Source organism: Mus pahari, chromosome 3 (genome assembly GCF_900095145.1).
Source record: "Mus pahari chromosome 3, PAHARI_EIJ_v1.1, whole genome shotgun sequence".
Taxonomy (NCBI): Eukaryota; Metazoa; Chordata; class Mammalia; order Rodentia; family Muridae; genus Mus; species Mus pahari.
In genome coordinates this window covers 17,496,932-17,509,667 of record NC_034592.1, presented here as the reverse complement: position 1 = coordinate 17,509,667, position 12,736 = coordinate 17,496,932, and the positions used below count along the sequence as shown (strand labels likewise).

The following is a 12,736-nucleotide window of genomic DNA, read 5'->3' as shown; positions in this document are numbered from 1 at the left end:
ACTCGGGAGGCAGAGGCAGGCAGATTTCTGAGTTTGAGGCCAGCCTGGTCTACAGAGTGAGTTCCAGGACAGTCAGGGCTACACAGAGAAACCCCCTGTCTCAAAAAAACAAAAAAGAAAACAACAACAACAAAACCCCCAAACCAAAACCTCTCTGTAGCTAGAAGACTCAGGAGTGAGCTGCCCAATCTCTCTAGCTGTAGTGAGCTACTCCCCTTACTCAATGTGTGCGTGTGCCTGTACATATGTGGGAACACACACCACAGAGCAAGTGCAGGTCAGAGAACAACTTGAGGGAGAGTCAGCGCTCTCCTTCCACCAAGCTGCAACTGAGGAATGAGTTCCGTTGTCAGGCTTAGTGGTACCTTCCCTCACTGGCCCACCTTGTCCACTGCCATCTAAACGTTATCGCGACAACAATGATCTCAGCCTGAGGCTCGAAACCCCTTGACATTGAAAGACCCGTTTACATCAGTCAAACATCAGATATCATCAGGTATTTACATTATAATTCGTAACAATAGCAAAACCACAGTTATGAAGCAGCAACAAAGTCATTGTATGATGGGGGTCACCACACCTGTATTAAAGGATGGCCACACTGAGAAGGTTGGGAACAACCGCACCATGGCGTTAAGACTGATCACATGACCTGTGGTAACCTATCACAAACCTGTTCTTATCTGAAAACAGTCCAGCAGTTTAAAAACAAAACAAAATGAAACAAACCCCCTCATTACTGCATGTATGGAAACGCACATAAACTCCACGAGATTAAGTCAGAGGGTAGGTAAGGTCATGGGGTTGTCTCTTCTATATCTTGTGATTTACGTATCATGTGCTTTTAAATAGGAAACACACATAAGAAAAAGCCTTCAGCCTTGTATGACTGCTGGGGACTGTAACTGAGCCACCAAGGATGAGATGCTACTCTGTGAGGAAAGGTCAGCCTGTGCTCCCCCACCCTGTAACACACCCCAGCCACAGTAACTCTAATCTAAGGGGTACACACATGGCGGGAAGAGCTTGGGGAGCAAGTGCCATTCAGTTGTTATCTCAACCATAAGGTGGGACGGTGGCTGTTCAGAGTGCCACCGCAGGAGCTGAAGACAGGTGCTACACCTGTTTGAAACCTAGCATGGCCCAGGACCCAATGTGCCATCCCATAGTCCTGTTGTTCCTGTGTAGGAGGTTAGAGTACCTTTCTGCTTCCGGGGTTCAGGAAAGGTCACTGTTCAGGGCCTCCCTTTCCCTTCCTTCCTCCTCCTTTCCTCGCCCCTCCCCTCTTACACCTCTTCTCTTTCCTCAGGAGAAGTCTATGTTGCTCAGGTTGCCCTGAAGCCCTGATATGGACGATCCTCTAGCTAGCCTCAGCTAGCTGAGCGACTAGAACTACAGCAGTGTGCACTGCTCCTAATTTCCTGTTGATACTTTTTTTTTGTTTATTAATATTTATTCATTATATTTATATGAGTATACTATAGCTATCCTCAGACACCCCAGAAGAGGGCATCAGATCCTATTACAGATGGCTGTGAATCACCATGTGGCTGCTGGGAATTGAACTGAAGACCTCAGGAAGAGCAGTCAGTGCTCTTAACCACTGAGCCCCTGTTGATACGTCCTAAACACACACACACACGCACACGCACACGCACACGCACACGCACGTGCCCAGAGAGATTACATGCTGCCCCTACTATCTGGAGAGAGACCACCAAAGCATGCATGCCCAGAGACTCAGGCAGCTCCTGCACCTGGGCTACAGGCCCTGTAAGCCGCAGAGCATACAGAGCACAAGAGCCTTTTGTTGAAGCACAAACAGAACCTAAGGGGAAACTTCCCTGCAGGCAGAGGAAAGCTGTCCCTCTAAAATGCTCCTGGGGAAGGGAAAGGCTGGCCATTAGAGGCCCAGTGAGACCGAGTGGTCAGGTCACTATGACTGTGTCCTAGGATTTATGCTTCCTCATGTACTAGGCCAGGAGGTGGGAGGTCTCACCCTCATGTGGTAGCCAGCCCCCTATCCTGGCCACACTCCTAAGCCCAGCTGGAATGAGTAAGAGACTGTGGGCTTGGGACTTACCCTGCACAGGAGGGCACTCCCTCACCTCCTGAGACACAGCCTAGGGGAGATGGCAGGCTGGAGCAGGAGGGTTAAAGTATTGAACTGCTTTGGCACTAGGGCAGGGCTTCCCAAACAGGTCGGTCCTCTACAAACACATAGGGGTGTGGCTGTGTTCTGGTAAAGGGTGACAGGCAAGGGCCACCTCCTGGACTACCCCCACTGGCCACTGGAATCCAGTATACAGCTTAGCTGTTACAGCTTAGACCCAGCCACTGCCCTTGCTATGTGTCCAGCTCTGCTTGCCCCTTGGCTTCCAACATCATGGCAAACCACTTGACGGCTCCCAGCCTCACCAGTGAGTCACTTAGGAAAAGAATTCCATCTCATCTGTAAAATAGCTGTAATATTTGTTTCTTTGGAGGGTTGCAGGGGGTCCCCAAAATGAAGTGGTCCCCAAAAAGCTTTTGGAGCATTTCTATGCAGTAAAACTGTTTACTACAGTTATTATTAGGAGTTGTTGGAGATGTTGCTCGGGCTGCCTTTGCAAACTCATGAACTCCTCCTGTCCAGCTCCAAAGCAGCCTGGACTCCAGGCAGCTGCTGCTCTCACAACAGGAGGGCTCAAAGTCCCTTACAATATGAAGAGCTTGAGGTCTTCTGACTTGATGAGAGAGGTGAACTGACTTGATGTTACAGGACCTGGGGACACAACAGACCTAGATCCAACTTGCTACTGTGCCAAGCGGTTCCTAAGACAACAGGTCTGTCTCCTCAGCCTTGCTGCCTCCACAGGCCTTTCAAGATACTTCTTAGGATGAGGCGTGAATAGAAATGAGGACTTTGTGAGCAGGTCATACTCAGGAGCCTCTAGCATTCCAGGGGTTAAGGAAACTGGAGCCCAATTTTGGGTCTGCATCCCTGGGAACAAAGTAGCCTTGAAGACTGGTCATGACCTGCTATGACCATCTGCTGTGTCGTCTGAGATTGGTTAAGAAATGTACGTGTAAGCACCCTGGACAGGCTGCAGACACATTTGCTGTGGGACCAGGGGAATAGGTACTGGCCTGGACAAGCAGGCAAGGGGACCCAGCTAAAGGCAAGCTGCCTATCCACTCCCCAAATCAGAACCCAAGGAGCCAGCTGGGGAATGCAAGGTACCCAAGGCCAGGATTCTGCCATGCCACCTGAGCTGCTGGGCACATATTTGTCATCTGAGTGTCAGAGAGGGCACAGGTTTGGCAGATGCGCCTCAGAGATGGGGTCACATGTGAAACCATGGAATTTTATAGCCACTTTTACTCTAGAGAGAATGTGAAGCTGTGATGCAGCAAGCAATTTAATTTTGAGATTTCAAGCCCTCAAGAGACAGAAAAAAAACTTACCAGGAGAGCTCAGGACATCCGCAGTGGGGTCACAGCCTTCCAGAGCCTCAGCTCCATCAATCTTTCACCAGAGAAGGTAAAGCCCATCACACAGACACACAGACACAGACACAGACACAGACACAGACACAGACACACACACACACACACACACACACACACACAAAGACAGACAGACAGACACACACACACACACAAAGCAGACAGACAAATACACACACAAAGCAAAGACAGACAGACAGAAACACATATATACACACACATAGAAAGACAAAGCAAAGACAGACACATACACACACAAAGTAAAGACAGACAGATAGACAAACAGACAGACAGACAGACACACACACACACACACAGAAATAGGCAAACAGACACACAGAGAGAGACAGAGACAGACAGACAAACAAACAAACAAAACCCACCCTGGCTCTGGAGGAAGCGCCATTCTACTCCCTGATGTCTTCATTCACTAAAGGCTGGCTGGAGCCAAGAGTGGCTTTCTGGTCAGTGTCCCTAGTGTGCAGAACAACAACTTGACCACATAGGGAGCTTCTGCCACATGCAGACTCCTGGGCCCAGTCCTTCAGGACTGACTTCGGGTCTGGGGCCAGGGTCAGTGGGTACCGTATTATAAATACTCTGAAAGCGTCCTCAAAGTAAAGAGAAAGAGAAGAGCTGAGAGAGTGGAATAGACGGAGCATGGGTCACCAAGGCACTTGCCTCGGTTTCAGGCCTGGTGTGTGCTGCCACTTACAACCTGAGGCAAGTGACCGACCGCATCTTCTAAGCCTTGGTCTCTGTCTATCTGATGGCAAAGACACCACATACATGGCTGGGGTGGAAGTGAATGAAGTGACCCAAGGGCTTCTTAGCACCAAGGATGTTCACAGAGGATAGGGTGTTGGAAGGAGGGAAGGAGGAGGGCTCGAGCCATCAGCTACTCAAGGGCCAGCTCTTATCTCTGAGAAGCAGGGAGACTGCAAGGGAAGGGCCAAGGAGAAAATGGAGTGATGGCTGGGGAGAGCCTAGGAGAGCCATGCAGTCAAGTGGGCACCAGGAGCTCAGCAACAATGCAGGTCCTGCCAGACACCACTCCATGCTTGGCATGCCTCACTAGAAAACCCCTGTTGGGGCTGGTGAGATGGCTCAGTGGGTAAGAGCACCCGACTGCTCTTCCGAAGGTCCGGAGTTCAAATCCCAGCAACCACATGGTGGCTCANGACTCCCTCTTCTGGAGTGTCTGAAGACAGCTACAGTGTACTTACATATAATAAATAAATAAATCTTTAAAAAAAAAAAAAAAAAAAAAAAGAAAACCCCTGTTGATGCTGGGCATGGAGGTGCTCACCCGCAAACCCAGAACTTGGGAGGTAGAAGCAGGAGCAGCAGGAGTTTAAGGGCAGCCTGGGCTGTATGAGATCCCATTTTTTAAAAAATGCTGATATGGGGCTAGAGGGATAGCTCGGTGGTTAAGAACCTTCACTGACTTCCAGCGGTCCTGAGTTCAATTCCCAGCAACCACGTGGTGGCTCACAACCATCTGTAATGGGATCCGATGCCCTCTTCTGCTGTAACTGAAGACAGCTACAGTGTACCCATATATATATATAAACTAAATAAATAAATCTTTAAAAACCTGCTGATATTTAAATGTGCCTATCAGTGGCTCTGTAGACTCAAACAACTGGGAAGCCCTTTTCCTCATCTTCAACCAACCCATGGGATTTCTGTCTGAAACTCTCTGCAACCAATACAAAACTAACCTGGAGGTACTGTAAGGACAAACAATTACAGGACAGACTCAGGCATATACAGCAATCCAATTCCACTCAAATGTTACAATTCTCCCTGAGCTGCACCTGGGCCCCAGCTCAAGCAGACAGCAGAGGCCGAAGTTGGCAGGTTCACACCTCAAGCCAGCATGATGGACTCTCTACTGTTTACAAGCAGAGAAGGAATTCCCATCTCACACAGGCACTTCCTCTGGTTTCCTGTTCTCCACTGCCCAGAAAGGCAAGCTTCAGCTCAAGCCTACTCTCCCCAGGGACAGAGTTCCTCAACAACCAACAGGAAGCTCCCACAGGGCAGGGCAGTCACTGCTGACCTTGTTCCCATAAACAAAAGAGTATGACAGCACCACACACCAGGCGTTTTCCACCTCCCTCTCTGATGTCAATGCCCCACACAGTCAGAAAGGCCCAGCAGGGCCCCGGGGGTGCTGCAGCAGGAATGTGCCTTCTGTTCTGTCTGCCAGCCTCAGCAGCCCGTCTGAGACAGTCCTGGGTAAGAGCTCTAGACACTGGCTGCCCTTCCAAGAAACAAGAGCACTAAAAAGCACATAGTCCGGCCCCAGGCAGTGGTGGCACATGCCTTTAGTCCTAGCACCTGGGAGGCAGAGGCAGGTGGATTTCTGAGTTCGAGGCCAGCCTGATCTAAGAGTGAGTTCCAGGACAGCCAGGGATACACAGAGAAACCCTGTCTCAAAAAACAAAAAACAAACAAACAAAAGCAGGGAGCCCCCAAAATGACCTGACTTTCATGCAGTAGGCGTCAGAGAGAAGATGGGTCAGGACTTTACCTTTTCTCTGATGTTAAACTCTAAACAATATGAAGGGGCAGATCTGTACTTCTAGCCCTCTAGAGGCTGAGGTAAAAGGATCACAAGTTTGAAACCAGGGCTGAAGAGATGGCTCAGGAGTTAGAAGCATTTATTGCTCTTGGAGAGGACCCAGGTTCAATTCCCAACAGCTTACAATTGTCTCTAACTCCAGTTCAAGGGAGTCTAAAGCTATCTTCTGACATTCAAGGATACCAGGCACCACCATGGTGTACAGACACACACGCAGGCAAAACATTCGTCATTCATATACATAATGAAATAAAACTAGAGAGGAGGGGCTGAAGCGATGGCTCCGTAGTTAAGAGAACTGACTGCTTTTCCAGAGGACCTGGGGTTCAATACCCAGCAACCACATGGCAGTTCACAACTGTCTGTCTGTAACTCCTGTTCTAGGGGATCTGACATCCTCACACAGACACGCATGCAGTCAAATCACCAATGTACATAAAATAAAAATAAATAATTAAAAAAAAAATACTAGAGAAGACGGTGGAGGAAGAGGAGAAGGAAAAAGAAGTCATAGCAGTAACAGAAGCAGCAGTAGTTGTTTGAGACTAGCCCAGGAGTAGGCAGCCGCTACATAGGTCCTGAAAGTAATAGCCCCAGCTACAAGAGACCTTGCCTCAAAAGGCAGACTATATAGAGTATAAAGGTTCCGAGCTCCAAGAGAGCTGCATGGGACCACGCCAGTGTGAAGGCTGCTCCCACGCATCATGCTGAGGAACACGCTTCCAAGGCTCTGACGAGTCCCTAACTTCAGTGACCAAGGGAACGCCTCTTGGGAAATGTGTCACAGGCGGCAGCAGCACGTCTAGCTATGCGCACCAATGAGATCTGCAGGGAGGAACGGGTGGTGGTGAGGGTCGCCATCCCTCCCTTCAGAACCTGGTATGGAGAAGGCAGCAGGCAGCGCCTCAGAAAGCACGCTCTGCCTAGTGCCGGCCATGCCGACCCTGCGGTGCAATCTACAGAACACGCTGAGAAAGGGTGGCAGGACCGTTTGCCCAGTGCTGACCCACATACAAGGGGAAGCGACACGCTCAACCCACCACGGAGGAAGCCGAGGCTACGGACTGAACCCAGCTCCTGTAACTGTCTGGGTCTGGTCCTCTGCTCTTGCCTCAGTCTCCCAACCTCCATCTCTGTCTCAGCTTTTCCTGAAGGATGCAAGAGGCCCCAGCATTGCCCCAGAATGGTGGTGTGTGCCTACAATCCCAGGACTGGGAGATTGAAGCAGGAAGATCAGGAGTTCAAGGCCAACCTCAGATACACACTGAGTTTTGGGAAGTAATTTGAAGGTAGAATGCTTGTCTAACACCTGTGAGGCTCTGGGCTCAACCTTCACTACTAAAATCGAACCCAAAACACCAAAGCAGAGGGAGCAGGCACCACTCCGATGCCCTGGGTCCTATGCAGATCAAAGGACTATGAAAATGGAGGTGTGCTCATGCTATCTGCCTGGGAGAGGCAGTACAGACAGTCTGGAGAGAGCTTACCCTGAGATGGCTCTGTTATCTTTGTGTTGGCTGTTGGTGCTGAGGCTGGTCCCTGTCTGGATGCACAGGGTCCTGACATTCCTTTTGCTCCATGGACGCTGCTGCTGCCCTATGAAAAAGGGAGAGCTACAATCAATAGGCACGTTTGTGGCTCTCAAAGATACTTATATTGTTCACAGAGGTTTTTTTAGGGAGCCTGTTCCACAGATCCTAGTTCCCCAAAGAGTCCCCAAGGCAGCTTTTTCAATCTGGAGGCAAGGCTCTGCTAGGGGCTTGGGCTTAGCCCTAGAGCCAGACCAAAGGGGTTAGTACAGTTTCTTAGAACAGGTATCTGGTGACCCCTGGGTGTGAGGAGTAGAAGGATCCAGGCAGGAAGGAGGCACAGCACAGGCTGGGGGAGACGAGGCAGGCAAGATGCTGCAAGCTACTCTTGGTCACAGCTAGTCCTGGATATGGGAGATGGCCAGAGAGGAATGACAAGGGCTGAGCCAGGCCAGACAAGGACTTTCTCTGAAACATAAGGGCATACTCTCCACAGTGAGCGAGTGCTCAACTACTGACAGACACCATGCTCTGCACTGCTTACCAAAGATAAGGTGATTGTGTGAGAGAAGTGTGGGCACCACTCCAGACTTGGAAGACAGCAACAATAGCCCGAGATGGGAGTGTGGCCCAACTATGAGGGAGTTAGAGCACTATAGCAGTAGTTAACCAGGAAGGAAGCAGCAGACAGCAGGACCTGGGAGGTGGAGGGTCTAGGAGGGGTTGGGAAGCAGCTGTCACACTTGTGGAGATGTCGGCTCTGGTAAAGGATGGAGGCCAAACTCAGTTCCCCAAGCCACAGGAAGACAAGACAGGCAGGCTATATGTGATCATGCAGCAAAGCACCAGAGGCCATCCTGTCCACCTCTGCCCCACCCTCTGTCTCAGACAGGACTGGAACACTGCTGATGCTGAACGGTCACTTGCCCACTTCACGCCCATGACTGAAGTAGGACTCTGGACTCACTGACTCTCCTAGTCCCTTCTTGAAGGACATGTACTCTGGATAGCCTGCTCAATAACCAAGACTCCCTCCTCTGGGCTGCTTCAGGACCACTGTGGTCTATATTTATTTAATGGCTGCATTTATTCCTCCTGAGTTACCAGGAGGTCTTTGCTGGTCAGCCTGCCCTTCAATGTCTCTGTAAAAGCCTGGAAAACCTACAGTCTCAGGACAGTGACCTGGGGACGGGCTGGTTTCAGGCAGCAAGCGGGGATTCTGCCCCATTAGGATGACCCTCAGAAGCCCATGCCCTCCACAAAAGCCATTCAGATTTGCAAGGAAACGCCATTCTAGCAAATGTGCCTTGGGTATGGAGAACAGAAGTGTGAGGCTGACTCCTGGGGGTGGGAGGTTGTGTCAACTGTTTCTCTGGTCCCTGCTCTGTACACCATCCCCCAAACAAAGTGGGGCTTCAGAGCCCAGGAAGGCTCCAGGAAGCTGTCCTCCGGCACTGCTCACCTGCCCTTGCCTGCCCATGACAGCTGGAGGAGAGGCCGACCTTCATTAAGGAAACAGCAGTGTGAACGGCCCACCGGCACCGCCCAAGCCTCCCGATACACCCCCTCTCCTACCCTCAGTGGTCAACTTATTCTTCCTGCACTGTCTGTTGGCCAGTGTGTCTATTCCAGAGGGCATAACATAGATGGCAGAGTTAAAGGGACCACTGACACACTTGCAAGGCAGGAAAAGACTTTGTAGCCTCTGGCTACTCATTTCTGTCTCCAAAATTCAGCACACAAGTGTCCCCATCCTCACACATGCTCTCTCCCCTCCACACCTCATCCTTAAAGCTGTCCCTGTCCTAGTTGGGGCAGTGGAAGAGGAGAACATACCAGAGTGGCTGTCCTAGAACTACCACTATGTCAGCCCAGCTGCCATCAAGAAAAAGCTAATGCTCACTCAGTGTGTTCTTCCAAAACAAGACAGCAACTGTATCAAGCAGAACCAGCCCATCTTGACTCACTCCAGTCCAGCGCATGGCCGTTCAAGAACCCCAGGTCTCAAACTGAGAGAGGTTAGAGGCCCACGTCTCTACCCAGCATTCAGAAACCAGGCAGCTGAATCTCCATGAGCTCAAGGCCAGCCAGCCTGGCTTACAGAGAGTTTGAGGACAGTCAAGGCTACATAGTTGAGACCCTGTCTCAAAAAACAAGTCCCCACCCCCTGCCACTGTCATCCATACTCTCTGCTGTCCCTTCAGCTTGGGATCGTCTTTGCTGACCTCCAGCTCACCAACAACCTCCTGTACTTGTCACTCCTGCCCAAGAGATGCACAAATCAGGGACAGAACCAAACAGACTCTCATATCAGGAGTCGGTCGTTCAGGGAGCCCCAGCTTGAGGTCCCAAAAGCCTGTGCTCCCGTCCCCATCGCAGGGGACAGTCCGGGAGATCAGGAAGAGGGAGTGGTCTAAGGAAAGAAGCCGGCGCCGGGAAGCCCACGGCCAACAACTGTAGGAGCTGGTGGGGGAGCTGTCAAGAGAACCCCCGGGTGGAACCTCTGGGAAGGGGACGCGTGCGCCGAGGGGCGCGGATCTGCGGGGACCTGCGCGGCAAGGGCGGCCCGGGGACGGCGGCGGAAGCTCGGGTGAGAGGCGCGCGGGGAACAGGGTGCCCGGGAGGGGGCTCGCGCGCCGCCGCACGGCCCGGAGGGTGGAGACCGGAGCCGGCGCCCGCGGGAGGCAGGGCGGAGCGAAGCCCAGCGCGGGGCCAGGGTGGCCGGCGCCCCCGGGCAGCGAGAGCCCCGCAGAACTCGAGGGGGCGGAGTGCGCGTCCCAGCGCGTCCCGTGCGGTGACAGCGCGCGTCCCGTCCCCCGCCCGACCCGCTCACCTGGGCTCGCCGCTCGCAGCCGCCCGGCAGGCAGTCCCGGCCCTCCGCCTCCCAGTCCGGCCGCCGGCCGCCGCGCTCCGCCAGCGCCTCCTTTTGTTTGTCCCTCACTGCACCACTCTGCCTCCCCCGCCCCGGAAGTGACGTCACGGCCGGACGCACCCGCGGCCTCCCGGCCGCCGCCATCTCTGCGAAGGGGAAAAGCTTGAGGCCGCTTCGCCCTACTCCCTGCCACGCGCCTGCGCCAAGCCACTTCGGGGCGGAAGTAACGGGGCCGAGCTAAGCCCCCTTAAAGGGACAGGGATCCCTGCAAGTTAAGGGATGCGTTACTCCGGCAAGAGCGGCCAAGTGACCCAAGCCGTCGCCAGCGTCCGCTCACCTCCTTTGTTCGGGTTCCGATCGCCCTTGGGCCAGCGTCCTCATACCTTTAGTGCTGCTCGTTAGCCGACTAGCTGCCCGAACGCTGCAGGTGCCCGCCTATGTAACTGCCCTGCTGATAACCGATGCGCGACCCGACACGTCCGGCTTGCGACGGTTGCCCCTGAAAAGCCGCATAATTCCGAGTTAACTAAATGGCTTCTCCGCCGCCGCTGCAATGAATACTGTTGAACTGAATTTAAAAGTTTATTTGGGGATTAGCCGCTCCCGGGCGAGTCCACTGTCTCACACTAGGAGGACTTTGAAGTCGCCGGACTGGACTGGGTTAGGAACTTTTTGTAGGAGAGGGGAGAGGGGTAGTGCCGGGCTTGGGAAGGTGTTGGAGTTTGGGGATCCCGTAGGTGTGTCCTGAGTCCAGTGGTCACTTTGGAACTAAGTATCTGCTTTATCCAGTATTTTGCCCCGACTTTTGTAAGCAAGGGCTTCTGGTGGGGATCTCTTTGTCGGGTTCCCCGGCTTCTGGCAGGAGATAGAGGGTTGGCACAGTGAGTGAGGGGGATTTTCCATCGGGAAAGCTCCAGCCTATGGTTAGCAGCGATTTCTGAGCTGAGCTGAGCTCACACACATCTGAGTAACACCACATCTTCAGAACCACGCCTCCAGGGCTTCAGCCGCTAGCTCTGTCTGTGTTAATCTTCCCGGGTCCTCATAATTCCCAGGCTAACTGTAGTAATCCTTAGGTTGGGAAATTGTTCAGCTATGAAAACAAAGTTTCCTGCACTCCAGTATGGGACGACTCCCTGTAGCTTACGTGAAGAAGAAAGGCAGGGCAGACAGCAATGAGGAGCAGTGTTTTTGTGGATTTGGGCATCAGTGGTGTGTGCACCAGCTGACTAATTAGATACACGTGCCGTACAGATTCTCTTTCCCTCACTGAATGATCTCCGCCCCCCTTTTACCCTGACAGGACCTCTGGAAGAGCAGTCAGGGCTCTTAGCTGCCATCTCTCCAGCCCCTTAACCTTAAATTTATATAAACAGAAAGGGGGATATAAGTATATTTATCCACATACTAAGGTATATTTAGTTTCAAATTTTAATAATAACAATTTCAATTTCAAAGATAATGCGCTTTTTTTTTTCTGTTGCCAAAAAGCATTTTGCCCTGGGAAAAATATCCTGCTAGTTCATGAAAGAATCCAGAGTTAGGGTTGGGGCAGGGTTTTGTTTTTATCTTCCCAGGAGAAGAAAATTATCTAGACACCACTGGACAAGAAAAACAGGATGGATCATCAAGAAAAGATATCCCACTGGGCACTGGTGGTGCACCTTTAATCCCAGCACTTGGGAGGCAGAGGCAGGTGGATTTCTGAGGCCAGCCTGGTCTACAGAGTGAGTTCCAGGACAGCCAGGACTATACAGAGAAACCCTGTCTCGAAAAACAAAAAAAGAAAGAGAGAGAGAGAGAAAGAAAGACTGGCTGAGACATGAATGTATATGCATAATCAATCTTGCGGGCTACAGGGTTTCAGAGTCCTTTCATAGGCATGGATGGAGGTTTACATTACAGCTGGATTACAGCCCAAACAGACCTATAAAGTTTGATGCCTGTACCTGCTCAAACAAAAAACAGAGAACCATCTTTTTTTAATTATTTATTTATTATATTTGAGTACACTGTAGCTGTCTTCATACACCTCTGAAGAGGATATCAGATCTCATTACAGATGGTTGTGAGCCACCATGTGGTTGATGGAATTTGAACTCAGGACCTTCAGAAGAGCAGTCAGTGTTCTTAACTGCTGAGCCATCTCTCCAGCCCCCAGAGAATCAGCTTAACTGATTTGTGCACAATCCATACATGTACTAATGCAGAAATGTATAATACCTTGAAAAGTCTGTGTGTCTTCAGAGCAAAACG

General features: G+C 51.5%; 1 protein-coding gene across 7 annotated transcripts in view; it reads right to left on the bottom strand.

Moving 5' to 3' along the window:
• The window catches only part of Lrrc8a (leucine rich repeat containing 8 VRAC subunit A), a 27,570-nt gene extending 17,064 nt beyond the window's left edge, over positions 1 to 10,506 (bottom strand). The window contains exons 1-3 of one of the 7 annotated variants that reach the window (XM_029536424.1): positions 9,834 to 10,134; positions 9,071 to 9,093; positions 7,567 to 7,675 (exon numbers count right to left, since the gene is read on the bottom strand). The gene's annotated coding sequence lies outside the window, so the exon portion shown is untranslated. The other 6 variants (XM_029536421.1, XM_029536423.1, XM_029536427.1 and 3 more) reach the window with 6 other exon arrangements.
• Between the last annotated feature and the right edge of the window lie 2,230 nt (positions 10,507 to 12,736).